Source organism: Puma concolor, chromosome C1 (genome assembly GCF_028749965.1).
Source record: "Puma concolor isolate L17-30 chromosome C1, mPumCon1.1.hap2, whole genome shotgun sequence".
In the NCBI taxonomy this organism is placed as follows: Eukaryota; Metazoa; Chordata; class Mammalia; order Carnivora; family Felidae; genus Puma; species Puma concolor.
Window position 1 is genome coordinate 133289208 of NC_141674.1, and position 25181 is coordinate 133314388.

The 25181-nt window shown below is 34.6% G+C and overlaps 1 protein-coding gene and 1 non-coding gene across 5 annotated transcripts in view; both read right to left on the reverse strand.

Moving 5' to 3' along the window:
- LRP1B (LDL receptor related protein 1B) overlaps positions 1-25181 on the reverse strand; it is a 1907075-nt gene that overhangs the window by 930495 nt on the left and 951399 nt on the right. The window lies entirely within an intron of this gene.
- On the reverse strand, positions 7103-7205 carry LOC112849117 (U6 spliceosomal RNA). Its single transcript, XR_003222550.2, has one exon. It is a non-coding gene; the product is annotated as a U6 spliceosomal RNA (small nuclear RNA).

Here is a 25181-nt window from a genome sequence, read left to right on the forward strand (position 1 = left end):
CAGATAAGAAGAGGATTAGAAGGAAAATGATTTAAGCAGTACATGATCATAAATTGATGCTAACCCAATCTAAATCAGGGCAGTATTTAAAGGAACATATAAGAGACCGTAGAGTAACAAAAAAGTGAAAGTAATGAAATCAAAAGGCAACTGTGTGTTAGTCCAATGTTTTGCTTGAAAAGTATAAACTTCCCAAATAAGAACAAAATTAAATACAGCCTCTTAAAGGATAAGAAATCAATCAATCAGTTGGGCAAAGGAAGTCCTATTGTTTAGAGTCACAATGTAGCTTTGGTTATAACAAAATAAATAGCATTACACTTAAAAATATAGGAATATCAGCAAATAAAAGATGTTAAAATCGCTAGCCATTTGAGAAATGTAAATTAAGGCTATTATAAGATCTCACTCCATACCTACCAGAATTATTAAAATATAAATTAAAAAAAATATTGGTAATACCAAGTGCTGAAAAGGATGTTGAGCAACTGGATCTCATACAGTAGGAAAATCGTACAGACTCTGGAAAACAGTTTGGCAGGGTTTCTTGTTGTTGTTTGTTTTTTGTTTTTAGATAAAATTAAACATGAATTTACCATGCAATTTACTCAGCAGTCATACTCCTGGGTATCTATCCCAGAAAAATGAAAAGTTATGTTCATATGAAAACCTGTGCATGGATGTTCATGGTAGGTTTATTTGCAATAGCCTCAAACTGAAAGCCACCCAAAGGTTTATTTTACATGTGACTGGGTAAATAACATGTGTTATATATCTACAATGGAATACTACTCAGCAATAGAAAAGAATGTACCACCAATATGCATAACATGAACGGATCTTGAGACTTGTGTTGAATGAAAAAAAAACAAAAAAACAAAAAAACAAAAAAAACAAAAAAAAAAACAATCTCAAAGTTTTTAGCTGAATAACCTCCCATTTAGTAATATTTGTTGAAGTCACAAAGTATAGTGATCAGAACAGATCAGTGGTTGCCAGAGGTTAGGGCCAGGGAAAGGTATGACTCTAAAGGGAAAAAAAGAAAAGGAGAGTTATAAAGTGGTGATGGATGTGTTCTGTATCCTGATTTTGGTGATGGTTGTATTATATTCCATATACATATACGGAATTTCAAAGAACTATACACTAAAAAAGTGGGCATATGAGATCTGAATAAGGTGCATAGTTGAGTTAATAATATCGTACCAAAATAAATTTCCTGGTTTTAATAATTTATTATGGTTATGTATGATGTTATCATTAGCAGAAGTAGGATGAATGGTTTATGGGAGCTTCTACTAATCTTCCAATTTTTAGAGAGTCAAAGTATTTCAAAATAAAAGTATTAAATACAATACAATAAAAGATACTTTTAAATTTAATTATTTGCCTAAAATAGAGGCAAATTAGTATACAGTTCAATGGTTTTCTCTATTACCTTTGATTTATTTTCCAATTTAGCTGTTACTATTTGTACATGTAGCTCATAAAAAATTATGAAATGGAAGTTCCACTTTCCTTCTTACTATAACATTGGGGATAAATAAGATAAAAATATAATGAACAGAAGTAAATTTGTCAAATAGCCATCTTTTATTCCTAATTCAATATTTCATTTGCAAGTTCTTCTCAGGCTGTATTATTTTGAAACATAGCTGACAGGACAGATAGTCATTTCAGTTGGAAGGACTAGCTTGCCACTACCAAAATCAACAACATATATGGACACAATTCTCTATTGAAACTCTCACCTTTTTTTTTTTTTTTTTAATCTCTGAAATTTCTTCTCTTTGTTTTAAGCAAAGGCATTGACAACCTTTATTTTGTACTACCTTTCAAGGATGTTTGTAAAGCAAACAGCCTGAGAAGACAGAGATAAGTGTCTCCCTTTGGGGCAGGGGGCAGATTCACTGCTTGATCAGAATAATAAAGATAATCCCTCTCTCCAGGGTAAAAGTTGAGCCAGTGGCTACCTGTGGCCTTATAAAATTTGTGGTTTCCTAAACTCAGAGTTGCTCAGCTATAATACAGACTTACTATGTGCATATCATCCACCTGGGGCCACCTTTACATTGCTTACTTGAAACTTAGGGGAGCTTATGCTGTGATGATAAATTTCTTTGTGACCTAGAATACTATACAACTAGAACAACTTAACTTGTTGGCTTGTGACTATGATACAGTCTTAGGGGAAAGGGTTTGAGGGTTATAGGGCATTATATATAGACTTTAGAAATTCCAGGATTTCTTCCTGACAGTTTCTCAGCACAATGTGTCTTTCTTTACCCTATAATGGCAATCCCAGACCCATGTAAATGTCTATAGTCTCTGGATGGCAACCTGTTCAGGATAAGAATTAGGACATTAAAACTTAGTTATAGTTACAGTTTATAAATATACTTTGGCACCTCTTTCATTTGACTCTTCTAGATAAATCTCTGGGTGAAATAGGAGACCACCGGGAAGAAAAAAAGATGAAGTTATAGCAACTTCAGACTTTATGGAGCTGGACGGAGAGCAAAAATCCTGTACTTGGAGGAGATAACCTTAGACTATGGGAGGTATGAGGAAGGAAGGGACATTAATGATCTTTCAGAACTGCCCCTAGAGGATTTCTCCAGAATATAAACACCCTTGTGCTGCTCTTTATCTTTTCAATGATTTTTGAAAAAGAGAGGAACCAATTTGAGTGTGGAGCTCATGCTGCCTGCGGTCCTGTGAGTAATAAAGTAGTTTTTCTATGACCCAAAGTCTCATGTCTTCTCAAGATCTAGGAAGCTCTGCAGGCAAACTTGGCTTGCAAATAGAATAAAATCTCACATTATTTGCAGTTTTGACATAAACATAAAGAGGATCCAGTTTATGTATATTCTGGTTTTCCAAATCTGAAAATATAAATTAGAAGTGTAGGTATAAAAATAATAATACTGGGTTCTGCATGATTTAAACTGTTTGTATAGGTGGTTTATCACTGAAGTTCACAAAACGCATTCATAATAATGTGTCTAATGTCCCACCATGCATCCTCTTGGCTTCTAATTCTTGTAGAATCTATGGTGGGCAGTAAAAATTGAGCTTTGATTTTCAAAATATTCACAACATTTCACCTTGAGCAAAGTAAATCTTGTTCAGTAGGCACACATAAGCCTAGGAAATTAACACACCAAGGGCGGTACTCAACCAATAGAGGAAAGGAGTTTGTCATGATCTACCTTCAGGTAGACAGTTCTGTCAAGCACTCCATACACTTCTCAGAAAGTTCTAAGGAGAATCAAGCCCCAGTTGGCCACAGTTGCCACAGTAACATGCTTCATATTTCCTTTATATCCTTTCTGTACTCGTCCTCACCCCACACTCTTGCTTCCTGGCATAAACCATTTAATAGCCTAAGTAAACACAAAAACGTGGTCTGAAGCTCTTCTTTTGGGAATTATACACAATTTCACAATAGATATGTTTAGGCTGCATATTTCAAACTTTCCTTCTCTGTTTAAGCAAATTCACTTATTTCCATAAAATGAAATTAGAGGTTTATATTACAAGGTATAGTTTGAAATGAATTTTATAAAATGAATGAAAACTCTTCAACCTGGTAATAATAATGTTTTGCACTGCAAGATGATTCTACTGACTGATGACCATTTGGATATATGACAATTTCTGAATTTACATTGGGAGGAGGCATTAGGAAGATGTCTGTACAAAATTAGGATTACAACCCCTGGTTTGGCACTAACTAAAAATCAATATGCTCTGCAGAAGATCATTACATCTTGGACTTGTATAATATTAAATATTTGGGGATACTCTAAAAAAAAAAACATTGAAACATTGATGCTACTTGATGTTTTTGTAGGAAATCAACATTAGACCTGATAAGAAACAATGACAAAGAAAAGCATTAATCTGCATGTATGCATTAGATATTGAATTCAGTTCCAATTGTATCATGAGTTGGATGGCATTTAGAGAACTCATAATGTGAGTGAAAGAATCAGTGATTACAAAGAAGCAGAAGGTGGAGATGGAAGTTAGAAGAGTGAACAGCATCTTACAGAGAAGTTAATGTTCCTATGATGATCTATTCCGAAGCTGGAGGAACTAAGAGTTTTGTGGAATTTTTTTGCTTTTTTCTTAATTAGCATCGGGTTTGGGAACACAACTCAATTCCCCAATTTTCCTCAATTTTCATCTATATCCATCAATGGCCATACTAGACTGGCTAAACTGATGAATAGTAAAAATTAGCTCACAAGCATATATCAGTCTCCAGATAACAAAGCACTTTAAGTTGTCATATTCAACACTTCTTTTCCTACTAGGGATGAATGAAACAGACAAAATTGTTCACATTTTGTAAATGCTGCTTTTGAATGTCAGATGATGATTTTTCACAGTTTCATAAAACAACTAGTAGGATACTAAACTAGAACTCTACCCTAGGTAGTCTAACCCAAATTGTGGGCTTTTTTCTCTTTGTAGTCCTTATGATAATGCTTGCTTTGGGACATATTTCTTTTTGTGATAGTAACAAACAGATTTTGCTGAAATCCAGATTTGGAGAAGCAGCTTTAAATCCCCCATTGCCTCATTAGAGAGAAAATAAGCTTTGGAATTTGGAGGATACAGAGTCACTCTAAGAAGGAATAATGCAATTGGAAATATAGTAGCAGCTGGTCCACAATTCTTTTACTGATTACTTTTATAATGTTTTCCTACCCAACCACTAAAACTGGTTACTATTATTTCCTTCTTTCTATTGGACCCACTATCTCAATGGCTCAGTGTTTTAATCATCTCATTCTTGCTATAAAACACCACCCTTCATCTGATGTTTCCATTTTTCCCAACAACCCAGTGTCTCAACAAACTCAAGTAACAGTGACAGACAATGAAATATTTTCACTGATTATAAGTTCTGATTTTTTAAAGAACTTGTGCTGAAAGAAGGCAAAATGAATAAAAACACTTAAATACAAGGAGCTGGAGAGCTCCAATCCCTGGTGTATTTCAGAAAAAATCAAAGAATTTGGGAGTTGAAAGGAAACCTTACAAATCATCAGTTATGAATTAACCAAGGTTACCTGAATCCAGAACTGGAAGCCAAATCTTTTGACTTAGGCTAGTACTCTTCCTAATATACTATGTATACCTTCTACACCACCAACTCTCATTTTTCTTTCTTTACTTTTTGGTTGTCTTTTTTCTGTTAACTCTTCAATGGTGAAATATTGATAGCATTGATTAAATGTTTGTATAATTATAACTATAACAAGTTCACTAATCCACATGGGATATTATGATTTCAAATAATATCTGCTAAAAATTTTTCATCATCTATTAGATATACATGTACCTCCTACAAACTCACAATATCCGGGATTAACAAATTCATTATTCACTTATTATTACTCTGTTCATTTGAGAAGTGCATCATCATCCTCTACCAATATAATACAAAATTTTGTCATTAATAATTTTAAGTATAATTGAACCGTTAAGAAAATAGGAACAATAGTACATTCTCAGTAAGTTATATCCATTTAAATATGAGTATATAAAGGAAAATAAAAAATTAAAAGTTTCATATAATTTGTGATTATATGAATAATCATGATTAAATGCTTATTAAAAATAATCATTTTTAGTTAGAAGTCTTAGTTAACACAATGCTCACAAGCTTCTAATATTTTCTTAAGTGTTAAGCATACCATTATTATTAGCATGCTTTCACTTGAAGTCTTAAGCCATAGCTATTTGTAATAAATTAAATGTCTTCTACCCATAACACATTCATAATACATACACATAATATATCACAAAATGATGTTTCCTCCTTTTATGCAGGTAATACCCTAGTCCAAGCAACCACTACCCATCTTAAGCTATTGAAATTGGCTCTTCACTAATCTTCCATTTCCATTTTGACCCCTATGCACAAACACACACAATATACACACTATATTTCACAGTAACAGAGTTGCATAGATTATAAATCTGGCCTAGTGACACTTTAAATTTTCCAACTTGACTTTCAAGGTTCTGGATGATATACCCCCAGCCTCTCTGGATGATATACCCCCAGCCTCTCTCTTCACATTCCATTTGAGCCACTCTTCTCCTTGGTTATTGTACGCCAACCATACTATCTTTTTTCCACCTTCTCAAGCATGCTCCACTCTCTTCTTTCTCAAGGCATTAAACTTGGTTTCTCTCTGAAAGACTCCTTGTCTCCCTGTCAACATTCCCACTTTTTTTTTCCATAATTTTCTTCTCTTATCCTTTAAGTAACATTTTAAATGTCATCTCCTCAGTGAGACTTTCACTGACCAAGTAATCTAACTAATGTCTTCTCTGTCGCTCTTGAAAATAACACAGTATATTCACATAGAACTTACCATAATTTGTATTTATGAATGTATGTATGAAAGCATTTATTTGTTGCACTGGAGTAAAAAATAAATAATAGTCTTAAGAATTTTTTTGATGTTTATTTTTGACAGAGAGAGAGAGACAGAGCATGAGCAGGGGAGGGGCAGAGAGAGAGAGGGAGACACAGAATATGAAGCAGGCTTTAGGCTCTGAGCTTTCAGCACAGAGCCCCGATGCAGGCTCAAACTTACAGATGGTGAGTTCATGACCTGAGCCAAAGTCCGATGCTCAACCGAATGAGCCACCCAGGCGCCCCAAGAATTTGTTTTTATATGATGTATCAATTAAGCTCATATGGCTTTTTAACAACTTGATTAAAAAAATACATTATTTTAGTGTAGAGTAGTACTAGCAAATCCAAAAATTAAAATGTAACGCACATAATACATAAAACTTCTTATACTTCAAAAGCACCTATCCTGCATGGCTTCATCTACATATAGTGGAAACATACTAATTTAAAAGACTGGTTGCTACTTTATTTTTACTTTTTTATTTCCCAAGATATTATTTGTTTTAATTTTTTAAATAATTTGAGACTTGTAGAAAAGTCATAAAAATGGTTCAAAGGACTCCCATAAACTTTTACCCAGAATCCCCATTTAGTATAATTTTACCATACTTGCTTTATCATTGAATATACAAACAACATATAAAATATATTTTTTCTAAAATTATGTAATAAGAAATGCTTCACAAATGTCATCCTTATGCAGTAGTCAGGGTAATCTCGGTATTGTTCCATATTTAGTATATGTGCAGCTAAAATGTACACTAAGCATTTTTAATTTTACCCAAATCTAGCTACCATTGTATTTTCCAAATATCACATCTATATGAATTAACCAAAAGAGGCGTTGTACATATGATGTCAATATTTCTTTTGTTTTTTTTTCCAGTAGCAGTATTAAAATACTTATCAAACAATACAAGATAGACATTAACTAAGTGAAACAGACACAGTTGATATATGACCAACATGGTCATGTAGGTGTTCATTCAGCTCCTTCACTTTTTGTAAAATCTGTTTTTCTTGGGGGCTTTCATTGTTTATTTGATGCCTCATATTAGTGAACTACAGTTAATGATATATATGGTAAATTACTACCACTGTAGAAACACTAACTTATTTGATTCATATAATAATCTTTGATAGAAAAATCATACATTTTTTAAAAAATGGAGGTTTTCAGGGATTAAAACGTATTTTCCATTCAGTTAATAAGGAGCAATGCTGGGATTAAAATCTAGGTCTGTTGTATTCCAGAGCACATTTTTCTAACTATGATGTAACGACTTAAAACTACCAGGTTTTAGATGATTCTTATTTTAGAAAAAAAAGCTAAAATATAACTATCTAAAATAACGTACAATGGTTTTAGGACAACAAGCTGTTTAAAGATAAGTGATGGAAATCGTGGTGTATGGTAGGAAGTCTAAAGCAGAAACCTAAAATGAAACATGACAAAGAATATTATAACATAGTTTATCTATAGAGCCAAGTAATATGGCATACTTTCATTTGGGTGGGCTAGTCTATGTGTCAACAATTGCCACTAAAAATAAATGTCTGATTCAGCATCCTATTTTACCAGAAGTTATCTGACAGCTTGTATCTATTATAAATGATGTGCATTAAAACAAGATTGCTCTCCATCTGCTAGAAAGTGAGGCAGTGCTTTCTATTATAACTGTGTTTAGAAAGAAAATGAGTCAGTTACCTAGAGTAGTGAAGTGCACTGTGTAAGACAGTGAACTATTAAACAATCATATTCAATCACTATTGAAATTTAAAATCCTGAACTACCAAATTATAGACAGATTTTTGCAGTTCAGTTTGTCAAAACAGAAAAGGACATGAGAGAAAATAATTACAATAAATAATTGTAATAATAACAATGATCGTGTTTGTTAGCAACTTTTATCCGTATAGTCTTCATTTAGTAGAGTTGTTTCTGCTTAAATGTATTACTAATCAGGAACACTACAGCAAGATTTTCTGGGTAAAAAACCTGACTTCATTAATTAGTAACTATGTGACATGTAGCAAGTGCTTTTCTATTGCTGCTTCAGTCTCCTGATCTGTATAATGGGTATAATAAATAATGCAGATCTCACAGGCTCTTGTGAAGACCAAATAAATGATACAATAGCTTATAAAATAGTATGATATAGTAAGTGCATGACAGATAGAGTAAATTAGTAATCATAATAGACATAGTGCTCACTGGCATTTTGATATAAATACCCTTAGTAGTACAAAGTTGGTTGGGAAAGATGGGGCATATATAGGTAAATAATAGGAAAAAAAAAAAAACTTCTGATTAGTAATTTATCTTGACATTTCTGTGTTTCCCCACTCATTTAAAATCAATGGAGTTTTTCCAAAACTACACCAAGGGCTTCTATTGCACAGTTTTTCAGGATAGCCACAAATAATCGAAGTGTTTTAGCACAATTGCACTATTATTAATCCTGCATTACAAGGTATAGTAGCCTCCAGGAACAGACCTTATAAGAACAATAGCAATAGAATTATAGTTGTTATGTATTAAAGAAGAAATTGTCCTAAGGACAAAAGTTTGAGATGTCATCACTTGATGTATCAAAATTGATAACAGGAAGCAACAAGTTCAACATCAACCATGTTCAAATGTGGAAGTGAAGACAGGATTTGCACACAGACTGGCACTGAGAAAGATACCACTCCCTCTCACTCCTCTCACCCCAGTATAATCAAAATCTAAAGAGACAAAAACTGTTGTTTACCTAAGTTATTAACATTATATCCATGTTGGAATTTCGTTCCCCATTATACAAACTCTTAATTATAGAGTACCTATATATTTTTTGGGAATATGTTTACATGCTCCTATTCCTATCAAATGGTATATAGCAAAACCTATTCCGTGGTATGGATTTCAATCTTTTCTTCTAAAATTGTGCTATCTTTAAAAAAGTCCCATTTTTTTATGAAGCGATATGAGGACCAAATAAACCCCACCATCCTGACATGGTAGATATGATAGTAAGGCATAAGTCATTTCTGAATTAAAAAAAGCTGCCTTTTGGGGGGGCAATTAAGCCACCATCCCTAAAAAATGACACCTGAGGAAGGATTTCTCATGCATGGGTGAGTCAGCTAGTCCTTAGTTATAACCAAAATGTGACTCTCCTTACTCTTTCTCTAATAACCCCTCCTCATGTGACTTCTTTCTTATTGTTTATTTGCCAGCCGTCTCACACTGAGCTTTAACTGTGTGGAGAAAGCACAGTTAAGGGATCCATTGGCCCTCTCAATTTCTAAAGCTTCTCAAACTGTGACTTGAATGGTGAGAAAAGTGCAGGGGAACTGCTTTCCACTCCACAAGAAATGTTAGTATTTACCTACTTCCTCTTTCTCTGCTCATACAAGCTCTTTTATGTTTAAAATCAAGAGTAAATACTCCTTTCAAATGCCAGCATGTTAACAATGGCTGACTATACATGGGGAAATCGAGCCCATCATTATAATCAGGGTAAATATGCAGGGGAAAATCTGTCCTTGTAAGTTATACATTTAGGAAAACCATTGAACCACTCTTTAATTGTGGCCCTGTGGCTTTACAAGATTAATGCTTTCTAAAGGTGCTTCTTTCCTATTTAGGGAGTAATCCTGGCAAGTAGACTTGGGCTCATCCAGAATTCATAGCCTAGTGGTATACAGAGAGCACAGAAAACTTTTTTGGAATTTGACTGAATCTAAGTGAAAATGTGGACGTCCTAGATTTCAACACTATTGAAGAAAAGATACAATTATTCTGAAATGAGTCGCCTATTTCCTGATTGATTCACAATTATAGTCCTATAATCACTCAGTTTCTTTTTTCTTCCTTTTCCAAAAAGTAAATAGGTTTTATTTTTAGAGCAGTAGGTTTATAGAAAATTGAGCAGCTATAGAGCTTCCATACATCCCCTTTCTTCCTAACGCAAGGTTTCTCCTATTATTAATATCTTGCATTACTGTGTTATCCTTGTTACAATTAATGAAACAATATTACTGCGTTGCTATTAACTAAAGTCCATAGTTTACATTAAGGTTCACTCTGTGTTGTACAGTTAATTATTTGGGTTTGGCCAATACATAATGACATGTATTCACATTGCAGTATCATATGGAAGAGTTTCACTGCCCTAAAAATTATATTTATTCCATCTGTTCATCCCCCCCTCCACCCAATCCCCTCCCCCAAACTCTGGCAACTGCTGATCTTTCTGCTTTCTCTATATTTTGTTTTCTTTTTCAGAATGCCATACAGTTACTTCCTTTAAAATTTTAGAACAAATTCTGTGTGTCATTTCTACTCATCTTCATGGAACTAACAGATATACAAACTTATAGGTGCCCATGTTAAGGTATAAAATTACCACCCTGCATATTCCCAAGTGTCATTTTCCTCAGGGCTGAGTACCTAGTCTTGTGCATGAATGGTAGTATACCACAAACCCCCACATATCTCATCTTAACCCCCATTCTCCCAGCTTAAAGCTGACTCATGGGTGTAGTGTAGTGGATTAAGAGTGCACATTGCTTCAGTTTGAACCCTGATTGCAACACTTACTGGGTTTTTGACTATGGGCAAGTAATTTACCTTCCCAAAGCTTCATATGTAAAAGAATATAGAGGTATCAAGTACCTCACAAGATAACTCTGTAGATTAAATTGAAAAGTGTAGAGGGAGTGCTGAGGACAACGACTGGCCACAGAAAACAGTCAGTAACTCTGTTGATATTAATCTCTTTCTTTCTCTGTCTCTCAAAAAAATGGGCCCTATCAGAACTGCAACTTCACATTCTGATGTAGCACAAAGCACAAAGGAAATAAGATAAATAACGCAAAACTAGTTAATTGACTTTACTTCTCCTTATGTAAAAGAGTTTAGTCTCTAGGTAAATGATGATAGAGTGACTTGAAGTTCTGGGGTACTTGAGACCATCTGTGAGAACATGCTCACTTCCGATGGAGGTAAAATCACCTCCATTTTTGCACAGATGGCCTCACTATATGAATTCTATGTGATGTAGTCACCATCTATCCAAGCAAGACAAAGGGGCAGAACAGGACACTCTATAAAGTGTTGCATAATCATTTGTCTCAGGTAGTTTATATATGGCTCTACATTACGAACATTAAGAATATTATTATGAAAAATATATAATGTAAAGATCTTTCCAATGCACATCTTTAATAAAGCTACCTCCCAGAAAAATGTCATAGCTCTGATATAAGTTTTGAAAAATACTATTAATTACAGGTGTTTTTGGAAGAGATTTTGATCCTTTCAATTTACTTACAATATTCTAGGCTAAAGTAAATATTCTTATTTCATTTGGGAAAAATGGGATTTTGATTTTAATTGCAATTAATCATATGTTAGCTGTTAATCCTATAGATTACAAAACAAAGAAGTTTTATGAGCTATTCAGTATTATTCATCTTAATATAATTAATTTTAATAAAATAATTTAAAATTGCCTTTTAAATATTTTAGTTTATGTATTTATTTTGAGAGAGAGAGTGAGCATGAGTAGGTGAGGGGCAGAGAGAGGGAGACAGAATCCTAAGCAGGCTCCATGCTGTCAGCATGGAACCCTATGTGAAGCTTGAATTCACAAACCGTGAGATCATGATCTGAAATAAAACCAAGAGTTGGACACTTAACTGGACCAAACCACCCAGATGCCCCTAAAATTATTTTTTAATCATGCAATATTAAGTTGTCTGATAAGTGGAATCTGAAATATGAAACAAGTCTACAAAAAATAAAAGTAAATAAAAATAAGGCATAGCTTAAAAAATATTTTCTTTACTAAGCAACCTCAAATGTATATGTTATTAGTCTGCTTATCTTACCCAGGTACTTGTCTTTAAAAAATAGAAACATACACAGATCCAAAGAGTAAGAACATTTAAGGAAGGCAGAGTTTCCAGCAGCTAGTTCTATTTCTCACTAGAAATTTCCTTATCTTCAATCATCTAAACCTATGTTTGTCTTATTTACTGGGAAGCAACTATAGATCCCAAATGTATCTTTCTCTGTGGAATAAATTAGGGCTTTCTCTGTAAATTTAGCATGATTCAGCACCAAAAAAAAACATGCTTGGTAGTGACAGTTTGAGCAATTGCCTTGTTAAATCATCACAGGTATTATCGATGCAGTTTTCACTGTCATGGTTGTAGTCGTCATCATCATCATCATCACCTCCATTACCATCCTTATCTACTGCTTGCAGGGTTTTGATAAAGAACCTCAAAATATCCATCATGAAGAACATGATTTGCTCTCAAGTACAGTAATTCGCATTCTACAGCAAATATTCTCATGGCAGTGAATCAATACATCTCTCTCTCCCATTCTCAGTGAAATTATGTTTTGCTTCTTCTAGTTCTTTTCCTAACAGAAACTTGATTATGTTCAGAGAACCATCATTCCCAATGACCTTCCCAACCATGCTCCCTCAACCACTACCAAATTTTCAAATGACTGGGGGAAAATTGAATACACTTCCAGATCTTGGGGTGGACTCCAATTAATACAAATCCCAACAGTACATGGTATTTCCCCAGCAACTGAGACTGCTCCAGGTGTGAGAAAGCAACCTTATTTAGCCCATTCAAACTGAAATAATGGATTTATAGTCCATAGTAAAGGGTCAGGTTTCTTACTTTTTCTTGCTGCATGAGAATAGTACACAATTATCCTCAGTTGGTAGTGGCAACAAACTTATGACCAAGGGGGAAAAGGCTGTAGCTGTGGATGGGAGAGCAGGTATATAGAAGGGATATGGCTCCTTCAAGATGTCAATGAGGCATCAGTTCAACCAAGCCTACATCCAACCAAGCCTGCTCTTCTCTGGCCTTCCTCTAAGTTAGAAAATGAATTAACTTATCATTTAAGCCAGTTAGAGTTAGGGGGTTTTTAGTGTCTAAAGTATTATTCAACACACCAACCATTATTACACTATATTTACACTGTTTCAACTATTTTCTCTTTCTTTTCTACTTCTAGTGTTATGCCCACCAATAATCCATTATGTCTTCCACTCTCAGATTGAATTTCTGCAAACGTTACATTTATTCAAAGCATGTTCTAAAACAAACAAGCAAATCTATGGGCTGGTACTAGTAGTGAGATCTTAAGAAGTACAAACAAAAGAATAATTATCATTCGAATGTCTGAAAAGAGTAGGAAATAGAGTTGGGAGTATTCATGGTGTTTCCAGCCTTTCCAAAAAAGAGGATATTTAGGTTCTAGGAATTAGGCACCAGTTATTAGGAGAAATTGCCCCAATCTGAAAATGCCTATTATTTCATTTACTGGCCAGAGCATAATGCACTTGTGTCTCTGATTAAAAGTTTCTCTGATTAAAAGTTATTTGGATTTGTGAATGATGCAAGAGGTGATACAAACCTAATAATGAAAGTGACTCATTCAAAGTAAAATGATAAACCTGAATTCTAAGCACTCAGGAGATTATAAAAAAATTGGAAAAATATGAATCTACTCAATTTATTTTTTTTTATTTTTTTTTTTTTTAAATTTTTTTTTTTTTCAACATTTATTTATTTTTTGGGACAGAGAGAGACAGAGCATGAACGGGGGAGGGGCAGAGAGAGAGAGGGAGACACAGAATCGGAAACAGACTCCAGGCTCTGAGCCATCAGCCCAGAGCCCGACGCGGGGCTCAAACTCGCGGACCGCGAGATCGTGACCTGGCTGAAGTCGGACGCTTAACCGACTGCGCCACCCAGGCGCCCCGAATCTACTCAATTTAAAATACATTTTAGAAACTAGGGCTTTCACATGTTATCCTCTACTACGTTTAATTTTTTATTACCCAAAAAGAAAAAAAATAATAAAATCAGATGGTGGTCATAGTGGCAGAAGCACTCATCTGTCACCAGAACCTCATAGCTCACACCCCTTCCTTTCCAAAATGTGGAATGGCTGACAACTTCCCAGTTAGAAACCATATTTTCTAGCCCTCTTGTCATCAGATGTGACCAAGTGACTAGATGTCACTAACTGGAATGTAACTGAAATAATAATGGTCATTACTGAGCTGGAATTAGGAAAAAGAAAAAAGACAGACATGTCATTCCTCTCTCTGGTCAAAAATCAGAGGATTCTCAGACCCTAACGGATGTAGGAACCACAAGATGGAAGGAACCTCCATCTTTGAAACATCACAAGGATAAAAGCTGCTTGATAGTTCAGAATGCATACATTGGACTTGACCTTGAGCAATAAAACAGAAAACAAATTTACAAAATTTCTACTGTGCTATCCACTGAAATTTACGCAGTGAGTATTATCATAACAAATTCAAAAGTTGGTAGCACAGGGGCAACTGGGTGGCTCAGTCGGTTGGGCGTCCGACTTCAGCCAGGTCACGATCTTGCGGTCCGTGAGCTTGAGCCCGACGTCGGGCTCTGGGCTGATGGCTCAGAGCCTGGAGCCTGCTTCCGATTCTGTGTCTCCCTCTCTCTCTGCCCTTCCCCCATTCATGCTCTGTCTCCGTCTCAAAAAAATAAATAAACGTTAAAAAAAAAGTTAAAAAAAAAAAGTTGGTAGCACAAGTACAAAACTACCTTAATAAAAATTTAAAATACATTAAATATAATAAGATTGTAAATTACTACATTGAAGGGGTGCCTGGTGGCTCAGTCAGTTAAGCATCCAATTCTTGATTTTGGCTCATGTCATGATTTTATGGTTCATGAGATTGAGTCCCCCATCAGGCTCTCTCTCCCTCTCGGTCTGCCCCTCCCCCCCAATAAATAAATAAACATTTAAAAATGAATAACATTGTCAGATAACCATGGGTCGCCTGGGTGGCTCAGTCAGTTGAGTGTCCTACTTCAGCTCAGGTCATGATCTCATGGCTAGTAAGTTTAAGCCCTGAGTCAGGCTCTGTGCTGACAACTCGGAGCCTAGAGCCTGTTTCAGGTTTTGTGTCTCCCTCTCTCTCTCTGACCCTCTTCTCTCTCAAAAATAAACATTATTTTTTTTTCTTTAATGCATAACATTGGCCTCATGGTTAAGGCAGCAGCATCAGGGTAACTAATGTTCAGGACTGAAAATATTAAAGGTTAAAAATACTTGATGAAAAATGTCATTTGCAGTATCTTGATAAATATATTGGAAGAAAAAACAAGTGCTTTTTGAGCCTATGTATTTAAGGGAAGAAGTTTAAAAGTCTAATATTAGTAATTGTGTTAGTTACTACATGCCTTCGTTGGCAAGATATTATGGGGAAAAATGAGTATAGGTAAGAATTGGCTGACTGACAACAAAAACTGAAAGGGAATAGACCAAGTCCAAAATTGAGGTCTTCCAGCTTTGGAGATCCAGTTGTTTCTAGGATGTGAATACTAAGAAAAATTGCTGGAATTACTTTGAACAACAAAAGCCAATTAACTTCTCAACTGAATAGAAGAGTTCACCTTTAGATAAAGGTGTTTGCTTCCCACTGGCGTGTTGTTTTCAGGCTTCGAAGTGACCACAAACAGGTTGAAAGAGAAAACCAAGAGAGTGAGGTGCAAAGAAATAATTTGGGTTTGATAATTATTTGTAGAGTATAACTTTGAGTGAGGATATTGGTATATAGAAGTAATGGGAAGCAAAGAAATCAAAATTCTACTAATTTTCAAGGGAATTTATAACTTCAAAAGCCATGAGCCTATCTTACAAAATTCTTTGTTTCTTCAAACCTTAAAACAACTTGAAAGGAACAAGAAACAGTCTGTGAAATATATAGAGTCCACAGGGGGAGGATGCCCCATTGCCAACTTCAGATGTAGTATTTAGCACAACAGACTAGAAAGAATCTCCCTGGGGAAGCACAGGTAAAGAACAATGAACAAGGGGAGATGTTACAGAGAAAGAAGTACCATCTAGACAAGGGAATTTCTAAACTACCAGGACAGAGGGTCTTTCCTTTACTTTCCTGGTAGGATTTCATTATTTCTCTATGCCAATGACTACTGTGTGCCTCCAATCTTCTATTTTCTAGATGATGATTCTTGTTTTTATTATTCTATCACTGTTCCACTGATTTATATAGAGTATGGAGGGGACAGTCGGGACAGATATCTTGTCTTTTGGTTCATAATTTGCTGTATACAAGGAAGTACAAAAGGACGTGATGGAGAGTACTGCACATCACCTGGAGGTCCTCCACTTTGAACTCATGTAGTATATTCTATGAGAAGAAGGGCATATATAGATATTTGGTAGCCAGAAGAGAAGACTGGGACAGAAAAGGCAAAATGTTTATTCAAAATGCATGTTCCCATTTCCATAGTATGGTGATGTCATGGGCAAGAAACTGCCTGATGCTACATTTCCCTGATCCCCTTGCATCCAACTTGTCTACAGATATTCAACATTTTCCCCCTTCTACTAGTTGCGAACAGGCCGTATGAGATTCTATAGCCACAAAATGGAAGGAACCCTTATCTCAGAATAACCACAAGGAGGAAGATACCTACCAACCTCTAACACACTCATCAGATTCATACGGGTATGAAATATAATTTTATTGTGTGATGTCATCATTTTGGTTTATAAAAGTGACTACCATTATCCTAATACAGTTGTTATGAGATTACTGTATTGATATTCCTTCAAACTTCAGTGTATATCCTGTGAAAATTACATTGGTCTTATGCAGTCATTTCAATTAATAAATAAAATTATATACACTTGAAATATCTTTCTCAAATCGAGTTCATAATAATAAATCATTTAAAAAATAAAACAGAATATCTTTGTTTTCACTTAAAAAATGAGAAATCTTAGCAATTCAGAGATTTTTAAATCACTGGAGAATTCCAAACACTTTAGACACGTTCCACATTAAGTTCATGGGATGAATCAATTATTTAGCTATACCTTCAAATTAATGACACTCCCAAATATAAATTCAATATGAGACTTAGACTGAAACCCTCCAGAAATTAGGACTATTTTCTTTTTATATGTTGCTTTTTAATCTCATTTTATGCCACACTAAACCAGATATAGAATGTAATTATAGAGATTTACTAATAGTTTGGTTGCTGATAATGTTACTATAACTTATATTCAATCATTATGAAGAACAATGACAAAAATCATTTGTTTTGCTTTTCTCAAAAAACATTAAATTAGTTTAAGATGATATAGAGGCACATTTTATGAGCAGTTGTTTATCTAAACACAAGTTTTTTTTATTCCATGTTTTTTCCAGTGTTACTGAGAAATTATTGGCATATATGTTTGTAAAAGTTTAAATCATGCAGCATGATAGTTTGATTTACATATAGTATAATGGATTCAGCTTACATCTACCTATCTTCTCATATAGATACAATAACAAAAAAAAAGAAATAAAAGGAAAAATATTTCTCCTTGTAATGAGAACTCACAGGATTTAATCCCCTAATAATTTTCCTATGTATCATACAGCAGTGTTAGCTATTCTCACCATGCTGTACATTACATCCCCAGTACTTATTAATAACTGGAAGTTTGTATCTTTTCTCCCATCTTCCAACTTTTGCCACTGGTAATCACAAATCTGATCTCCTTTTCTGAGAGTCTGTTTTGTTTTTGTTTTTGTTTTTGTTTTTTTTTTGCTTTTTGTTTACATGTCACATATAAATGAGTTCATACAGTACCTGTCTTTCTTGGTCTGACTTATTTCACTTAGCATAATGCCTTCAAAGTCCTTCTATATTGTCAAAAATGATGGGGTTTCCTCATTTTTTTCTTTAGTGGTTGAATAATATTACAGTGTGTGTGTGTGTGTGTGTGTGTGTGTGTACACACATGTGAGCACATGCATGCATGTGTGTATCACAAATTCTTTGTATAAAAATGCAATGATACATTGATAGACACTTAGTATCTTTCTATGTCATGGCTTTTCTAAATAATGTTGTTATGAACATGGAGATGCAGGTATCTTTTTGAGTTAGTGTTTTTGTTTTCTTTGGATATATTCTTGGAAATGGAATTACTGTATCATATGGTAATTATATTTTTAATTTTTTAGTATCTTCCATACTGTCTTCCATCATGGCTGTATCAATTTACATTCCCTGTATCCAATTTATATGCACAAGGGTTCCCTTTACTCCACATCTATACCAGCATTATTTCTTGTCTTTTTGATGATGGCCATTTAACAGGCATAAGGTGATCCCTCATTGTGCTATTAATTTGCATTTTCCTAATAACTAATAATACTAAGCATCTTTTCATGTACCTGTTGGCCTTCATATATCTTCTTTGGAAAGTGTCTATTTGTATCTTTAGCCCATTTTTTAATGGGGTTGATGTCTTTTTTTTTTTTTTTTTTTTTTTTTTTTTGCTACTGGGTTGTATGAGTTCTTTATATACTTTGGAAATTAATCTCTTATTGGGTACATAGTTTGCAAAATTTTTTCCCATCCCAGACGTTGCCTTTTAACTTTGTTGATTTTTTTTTTTTTTTTTTTTTTTTTGGTGTTCAGAAGCTTTTTATTTTGATATAGTCCCACTGGTTGGTTTGTTAATCTATTTATTTGTTTAGTTGCCTGTGCTTTAGATGTCACTTTCGAAAATTAATTAATTAATTACCAGCATCCATGTCAAAGAGTTTTATTCCTGTTTTCTTCTAGGAGTTTCATGGGTTCATGTCTTATACTTAAATCTTCGACCCATTACAAGTTAATTTTTGTGAGTGGTAGAAGATATAAGGCTAGTTTCCTTCTTTTACATGTGAATATTCAATTATCTCAGCACAATGTACAAAGAGATTGTTTTTTTTCCATTGAGTATTTTGGCTCTGGAGTCAAATATTAGTTGACCAAATATGTTTGGGTTTATTTCTGGGCTTTCAATTCTTTTCCACTCACTGGACTATTTGTATATTTTAATGTCAGTACCATACTATTTTGATGACTACAGATTTATTTTTTTTATATTTAAAAAAATTAATGTTTATTCATTATTTTTGAGAGAGAGAGAGCGAGCGAGAGAGCGCATATGCAAGCAGGGGAGGGGCAGAGAGAGGAAGACACAGAATTTGAGGCAGGCTCCAGGTTCTGAGCTGTCAGCACAGAGCCGGACGCAGGGCTCTAACTCACGGATCATTTGATCATGACCTGAGCTGAAGTAAGGTGCTTAACAGACTGAGAGCCAACCGGGTGCCCCGACTACAGATTTGTAGTATATCTCGTAATCAGGCAGTGCGCTCCCTCCCGCATAAACAATTTTTACAAGAGATTACAGAGACAATTACCTCAGTAAAACTGACAGAAGACCAGCTACCCTCAACATTTGACTTTTTCCTTTTCATGATTAAAAAAAAATATTGAGTAAACACTATTTGACACTATAAAACATCCAACTTGACCCTAAAGCCAAGCCAATTTCTCCCTAGTCAAACCACTGTGAATCTGGCTCAAGGGAAAATATCAATTTTCGATCAATACCCTTCAAGGCTCAGCAGTCAAGCAGAACAAAATATAACCCAGCATAAAAGCTGACTCTTTTTTTTACTTCTGATTCTTTTTTTAGTTGAATATGATTATATGGCCTACAATAAAATCCTGAATTTATGTTATATATGAAAGAGTGGTAACTTAAAAGGCGAATGGTGTCAAGTATGTATTTTATTGTTTTTAATTTTTGTCTTTTCCCTTGTGGTGTTTACAAACCAACATTTTCTGTTTTGTTTTGTTTTGTTTTTTGAAAATAATATTTGTGCCTAACCCACTATTTATCTCATAAACTTCAAATAAATTACTGCTTAGAATTGGTTGTTTAGAATGTGTGTTTTTTTGTGAACTATAATAACTATATCTTTTGGTTGTAATATTTGATATTTAATGCATAATTCTGTTATACTCAAAGCTCCATAAGAAAATATATCATACCATTATCTTTCATGCCCTTATTATAACTGAGTGAAATAGGAAATCTGTCCATATATTTTCAAAAGCAATACCATTTGCTCATATCTACTTCTTGTTTTCATACAATTCTATGTAAGAAACAATTAGAAATAATTTTACATTAATTGGAAATATAAAATTATTCTTGTCTAAAAATGGCATAGATTCTTCCAGTGTGCAAACTATTCTATGGCAGAGAATACAAAACTTTCATGCCACTTGAGAATTGCTTTATAAATGAAACAATAATGTATTTAATGCTACCCCAGTAGCATTAGGCTTAGAATATTCACATAGATTGCAAAACCATTGAGAATCTGAATAGAATAAAAGCTCCCATCAGTTTCTTAAAGTATATCTTTAAAGATAAAAATAGGAACACTAGGAGAGAACTCCCAGAGAACTCCCAACCCAATCTCTTCTTTGTATCATATAAAACATTACTGGAGGGGCACCTGGGTGGCTCAGTCAGTAGAGCGTCCAACTTCGGCTCAGGTCATGATCTCATGGTTGGTGAGTTCAAGCCCCGCATCAGGCTCTGTGCTGACAGCTCAGAGCCTGGAGCCTGCCTCGGATTCTGTGTCTCCCTCTCTCTCTCTGCTCCTCCCCCACTCACGCTCGCTCTCTCACTCTCTCTCTCTCTCTCTGTCAAAAATAAATAAACATTAAATTTTTTAAAATAAAAAATAAAATATTACTGGAAAGAAATGTCATTTGCCTTGAAAAGAGATAAGAAAAATACTCCTTGAAATGAGTTTGAATGGCCTTGGCTCAAAGGAAATGGGAGGGTTCTCCTAGAAAAGGGACTAAAGAATTGGAATAAAGTATTTGTCCATATTCCAAACAAGTTAAGGTCAGTACAAAGAGACCCCCTCAGTGCCTGGGAAAAGAAATTCAAAGAACTGCACATAAGAGAGAACTGTTATATGACAGGGGATGTAGTAGATGATGTTGGTTCTTAGTCCATTTATTTTTCCATCTTTGCTTGGCCCTAATTTCACTCTTTCACATATCAATGGTGGAAAAAAAAAGTGGCCATTCAGGAAGGCATCTACCCCATTTCTGCCTAAGAAGACATGAACATCTAAGGAAAAAAAAAACAAAACAAAAACAAAAAAATGTTTTTTCTTCTTTTGAGTGGAGTACCATGTTTCAACACAAGATCCCTAGAACTTCATCTTATGATGGCAAGAGAATTAACCTAAAAACCATACACTAACCATAATATCACAATGAGGTAAATGGACCCAGATCCTGAATGATATTGTTGAGCCACTAAAATAATCAACTCAGAGACTATCCTATATTTAGATTTAAAAGTGAAATAATAAATTCCTTCATAATTGTGCTTTTTTCCCTATTCCTTTATTTGAGTGGACAGCATTTATCAGAGTGATAACTCATAGAAATCTCTTTTATAGAGAGTGGGTGCAAGATTGGGAAGATACTAAATATAATTACTAGAAATAGAACTATGAAGTCAGTAATTTGGGTATAAGTTTAACAAACATTTAAAACATATAGAGTAAAAAGAGAGAGAAAGAACAGCAAAGAGGGCAAATAGAAATGTAAAATGTTTTGCATTATTCTGAGTTACTATTATGAATAATGTGAGCTAAGAACACAGTGAAAGTTGAGTCACTTTGGGTTAAGTTTCCAGTAAAAGGTGTAATGAACATAAACCACTCCAAATTACTTTTCCATATTCCCAGGGTAATCACAATATAAATTGTATTGGAAGGAGACAGTGATTAAAGGCAATGCCATACGTGAACCTCCACTTACAGAAAGGTTTGGAGAGTAATTTGGAGAGTTTGACCCTAGACAAAATGAATTAATGAGAATAATTTGAGTCATACACAAAACAGCTAATATGCATTTATACCCCTGAGTGAGTCTTTGAACAACTAGCTTCACTTAAAATAATTCAGACCAGGAAACATGAACTTGCATTTCCATGTTGTCTTGCCTAATCACATCAGCAACTCCTGAAAGGAACTTTGGATTGAAAAGTGGCTATAATAAACTCTCCTGAAAAACCTTGTAAAATGGCCAATTTAGACAAATGCCTATTGTTCAGATAATTCTCTATGAATCTAAATGTTATCTAAGAGTGTTGGACTCACTCCGAAAAGGTAGTAGTGATGCAAATAGGAAATCAGCATATAGATATTTAGACTATGAACAGATAAAAAATTAAAATACAGCTAATATAATGGATATTCACTTGAATTTGTTGCTAAGATAAGAAAACACATTAAGAAACTTTAAATTCAAGAGTGAGCACTTGGGTGGCTCGGTCAGTTAAGCATGTGACTCTTGGTTTTGGCTCACGTCATGATCTCATGGTTCATGGTTTTGAGCTCTGTGTTGGCCTCTGTACTGAGAGCATGTAGCCTGCTTGGGAGTGTCTGTCTGTCTGTCTGTCTGTCTGTCTCTCTCTCTCTCTCTCTCTCTCCCTTCCCTGCTTGCTCACACTCTCCTCAAAATAAATAATCATTAAAAAAAAGAAGAAAGAAACTTTAAGTTCAGGATCTCCAAGAGGAATTTTAAAGCAAGTCGAAACATAAACTCAATAGAATGATTATTGAAGGTATTGAATTACCTCCATTCTCTGAATTTTCTTCTAATAAAGAGAAATATGCAAAAAGATTCTCAGGGAGACTAAGTTCATATCATTTTAAAGAAACATTTTTGTGGGTATGTGTAGAGGGTAGTTCTTCCTCAAAAAAATTAGGACTCACAATTTGCAACCTATCAAAATGTGAATATAAATGTCAGAATATTAGGGGCACTTATGAATTGCAGAAGAGTATATGACTCATCCACATTGATTCTTCCATGAGGACAAGAAGAGCACAGAGTGGCATGTTTTTTAGGTGCTTTCTAATTTTCAAACCCATAGCAACTTCTGAACCATCTGAATCCCCAAACTAATAGATAGTGGTTAGTTGTGGGAGTACAATCTACAGATTTAATTTATCCACAGTGCAGTATGAGGGGATTAACAGCCAAAGGTCTGCAACAATTCTACTTATGTCCTATACAAAAGTGACTAGTGAGTGCACACTCTAATTTGGAACTTAGGCTGGCTCTGGGAGCCACCTGACAGAATTGAAAAACCTGATATCTACCCCAAGGATTCCCTTGTTACAAAAGCCCTTTCATGGTCATAGGGAAACCTACCTTATTTGCTGGCTTCCCACATTCATACAGAATTCTAAATTCTTAGATTAGAATTTCATAAGCCCATCCTATTCCCTGATCTATCTCTAACTTTGATTCTATCTCTAATGTCTCATCTATGATTGGTTTTGCCAGCAGTGGGGATCCAGGTAGGTGATGGGAAAAAGTGTATTAAATATTCAAATACTGTGAATCACTTCTGTGTGTACTCAACTTTGAGACTTTCTCCTCCTAGCAGTTGGCCTGCTCTCATAGAGAACAAAGACGATATACTTTTTATTCATTTCACTCATGAGGTCATGGATTCACACATAAATCCTACATATCACTCTGCCGTTCATTCTCTACAAGTCAGAAGTCCATCCTACATAGAAAAATGGTATACTCAGGAAATATTCAATTCCTGCTTTTTCTCATGACTAAGGAGATTTCCCCTGTCCTTCAGGTTATCCATCTCATATAACTCTACTATGTTTGGGTTTCATACACAGTACCACACATCCCCGCAAATAGATTTTTTCCCAAATTCTCAATTCCAATATCATTACCATCACTAGAAGTGAGAGTTAAAAGTATAGCCAAGTAAAAGATTTCTTTTTCAATGCAGCTTTGAAAGAAGTAAGGCAAATCTCCCTCCATTTCTACTGCTATTAAGGTCAAGCTCTAAAAATCAGATTTGACTTTTAATGTATTCCAATGATTTCAGAAGTTACAAGAGAATGAGCCAAAGATAATCACTCAGTCCATACACTTAGGAAAAGGTAGGAGAAATTTCACTGGTGGCACATATCCCCTTTGGTAGGTCATGCACAGTTGTTCCAGCTTTGCCTATTCAAATTACGCTGGAGCAGGCCCAGAAGTAAAAGTTAAAGGGAAAAACCTACTGTTCCTTTCCTAGATAGCATTGTATTAATCCTAGCCAAATTTTTGTTAATAAGAGAAAAGTAGAATATATTTGAAAGTGTTATACTCCAAACAGGCTTATATTTATAAAAGAGCAGAGCTCTGCTTTCTCTGATTTCTGCAATTCATGATTGAAAAACTGCTTGAGACACAGAGCAAACTCAAACGAAAAATTCCAAAGAACCAATTGTGATAAATGATACATGACAAAATTACATTTAAACAGTTACTAGGCCCCAAGGAATCCTGCAGAGAATAAGTGCAAACAATATGGGGGTTTTCTATTCCTAATTCCTTTGACAAAAGTAACAAAATATGGTTCTTTCATGTAATGACAGAGAGAAACAGGAAGCTTGAGAATATAAACTATGTTGCTCTTCTGAAAGAGAGATGGTACTCACATATATTCGAGATTGACAGTTTTATTTAAAAAGGGTCTCTGGATCTTAGTTTTTAAAAATGGGGGAAGATAAGATGGTAGAATGAGGGGAGAAAGACAGTAGCTTCACCTCTTAACATTTTTGATAAATAAGACTGTCTAAAGGCTAGTTTGAAATTCAGTTAGCAAATCCAGGGAAAAACATGCAAGCAAATATATTTCTAGACAGAATTCCAAAATAATTCCAAAAGAATGTTGTTACCACATTTGTAAATTTCCAATTCTTTCTTACTACCCTTATCCAACAACCCAAAC